General features: G+C 44.4%; 1 long non-coding RNA gene across 1 annotated transcript; it reads left to right on the forward strand.

Moving 5' to 3' along the window:
• The first annotated feature begins 265 nt into the window (after positions 1 to 265).
• LOC140599909 (uncharacterized) lies at positions 266 to 1511 on the forward strand. The gene is made up of 2 exons (XR_012002958.1): positions 266 to 620; positions 1276 to 1511. It is a non-coding gene; the product is annotated as an uncharacterized lncRNA (long non-coding RNA).
• The last annotated feature ends 1597 nt before the right edge of the window (positions 1512 to 3108 follow it).

Below are 3108 nucleotides of genomic sequence, written 5' to 3' on the forward strand. Positions count from 1 at the left end.
AGTCTCTGGGTGTGTTTACAGACGCCCTGGAGAGCGGCCCGGACCGGAGAGTGGGCGGGAACACGGCACGCGGAATGGCCTCTTCGGGTGCCGTAGTCGACGGCATTCTGGGGATTGTAGTTTTCTGTAACGCACTCTCTGCGGGGCTGACTAGGAAGAAAACTACAATGTCCACACGCCCTCAGCCAGGCGTCTGTTTTCCTCGGGCCTGCGAGCGGTGCGGGGGAGGGGCCAGCCGGGAGGCCAGACGACGTCTCCAACGGGGCGCTGGGTTGGACTAGCCGCGCTCTGGGCACCGGTGGGACGAGCTTGGGGCCCCGTGGAAGCCCTCGGGAGGGAGGAACCCTGGGAGCAGGCCCTCCTCCGGGACGCCGAGGAGACCCTGAAGCTTCTTCATAAAAAGAGGAAAGGAAACTAATAGCGTACAGGGCTGCAGCTGCTTTAGGGAACGATTTGGCAGTGCCTCACCATATTAGACGTAAAGTTACGACAGAGCCGGCAATTCCAAAGAAATGAAAACTTGCACACCAGTGTCCTATCTTAGAGGCATTATCCATAATAGTCCAAAAGTGGAGACAACCCCAATGTCCGTCAGTGGATGAATGGATCCGTCGAATGTGGTATGTATGTGCAAAGGAATGTTATTAGACCATAAAAATGAAGTGGAAAAAAAAAAACAAAAAACGAAGTGCTGATACGTGCTACCGTGTGGATGAGCCTTGACAACGTGCAAAATGAAGAGCCTCATATTGTAGATTCCATTCATAATGGAAGGTCCAGAATAGGTAATTTAAAGAGACCAGTGGTTAGCTAGGGGTTGACAGGGGCTAGGGTTGGGAACCGCAGGGAGGCGGGCAGGTGTGGGGAGGCATTGTTGGTGGGCGCCGGTGTGTTTGGCTTTTAAGGTGATGAGAATGTTCAAAAATTAAGGGCATCTAGCTGGCTTAGTGGGTGGGGCATGGGACTCCATCTCGAGTTGGGAGTTTGAGCCCCATATTTGGGTTTAGCAATTACTTAAAAATGAAATATTTTAAAGAAAAAAAATGTTCTAAAATTGATTGGGCAGCGGCTGCACAACTCTGTGAATATTTCTAAAAACTACTGAATTGTGCGGCGCCTGGCCTGGCTGGCTCAGTCAGTGGATTGTGGGACTCCTGATCGTGGGGTCTTGAGTTCAAACCCTAAGTTGGGGATAGAGCTGACTTTAACAAAACAAAACAACAAAAACCCCTACACTGAATTATACATCTTATTTTATTATTTATTTGTTTTTAGAGAGAGAGAGAGAGCAAGAGGGGCAGAGGCGGAGAGAGAATCCAAAGCAGACCCTGTGCTGAACACAGAGTCTGACGTTGGGCTGGATCCCACAACCCTGAGATCCTGACCTGACCCAAAACCAGAGTCAGGCATTTGACCAACTGGGCCATCCAGGCATCCCCTGAATAGTACATTTTAAGTGAGTGAATTTTATAGTATGTGACTTATATCTCAATAAAATCATTAAAAAATAACTAAGTGTCTTTGCATCCTCCTGATTTAATAAAGTCGGTGGCTCTTTGTTAGTTTAGCCTAATTAAACCACGGAAAATTTGATAAAAATTCATTAATGTTCCTTAATGTTATTCTGAAGAACTCACTGACCCAGTCCTTTTCAAAGACTCCTAAAACCCTTCCAAAATTCCATTGGAGTTCCCTGATTTAGCAGTAAATATACAGAACACTCACATTTGATTTTAGGATAAACAAGTAATTTTTTAGTATAAGTATGTCCCATACAATATTTAAGACACACTTTTACCAAAAAAAGCATTTGTTGTTTATCTGAAAATCAAATTTAACTGGGTACCTTCTATTTTTATCTTTCAACTCCAAGTTGAGGAAGGGCAATAGAGAGAGGCATGCCTTGTTTTACTGTACTTCACTTTATTGTGCTTTTTACAAATGGAAGGTTTGTGGCAACCCTGCCTTGAGCAAGTCTATTAATGCCCTTTTCCCAAATAGCATTTTCTCACTTTGTGTCTCTGTGTCACATTTTAGTAATTCTTACAATATTTCTCCTTTTTTTTTTTTTTTAAGATTTATTTATTTATTTATTTGAGAGAGAGAAAGAAGCAGACCCCCACTGAGCACGGAGCCCAATGCCACTGCCATGGGCTTGATCTCACAGTTGTGAGATCTGAGCGGAAACCAAGAGTTGGGCGCTTAATCAACTGAGCTCCCCGAGTGTCCCAATTCTCACAATATTTGAAAATTTTTCATTATTATTATGTTTGTTATGGTGATCTGTGATTAGTGATTATGGCTTGCTGAAAGCTCAGATGATGGTTAGCATTTTTTAGCAATAAAGATTTTTACGTTAAGGTAGGTACACTTTTTCTTTTTAAGGAATAATGCTATTCCACACTTAATAGACTGCAGAACAGTGAAAAAATAACTTTTACATGCACTTGGAAACAAAAAAATCCATTCAGCTTGCTTTATTGTAGTAGTCTGAGAACTGAACCCATGATATCTACGAGGTATGCCGGTAACAGGAAAGTTGAGTCATCTCTGATCTATATAATGCTTCAGAGGAACTAAAGGAGGTCACTTCCTCCAAATAAAAGCCATGTAGCCAGGTCTTGAGGCTGGTATGGGTCTGGCATGCTGGGGTTTCAGCAGCTTGGCCCACCCTTAACCCCCAAACTGCATTCCTGGAGGTCTCAGAGACAGCTAGCCACATCCTCTCTGATGATCAGGGGAGCAAAAGTCTGTGCTCACTGGAGCGCTCTGCCTCACCTACTACCCCTTTTGTTCTCCACCTCCAGGGGCTGCTTTCCACCCCTAAAGCTTTCTATTGTGCCGCTGGCCTCAGTTTTGCTTCCCTGGCTATGCCCTTGTCACTAAGTCCTCTTTTTTGAGGTGAAACAGCTTTTCTCCTGGGTTAATCCTCTACCACTGTCTCTTCCTGCATCCCAGCTGACAAAAGTGTACCCAGTCCTCTGCAATGGCACTTATCCACTCCCATCCTTCTACAGAGGCTTTGTGTGATCTGTTTGCAGACTCAATCACCAGCCCTTCAAGGAGAGATAAGGCCTTAAAAAAAAAAAAAAAAGATTTTATTTAGAG

This window comes from Vulpes vulpes, chromosome 8 (assembly GCF_048418805.1).
Source record: "Vulpes vulpes isolate BD-2025 chromosome 8, VulVul3, whole genome shotgun sequence".
Lineage (NCBI taxonomy): Eukaryota > Metazoa > Chordata > Mammalia > Carnivora > Canidae > Vulpes > Vulpes vulpes.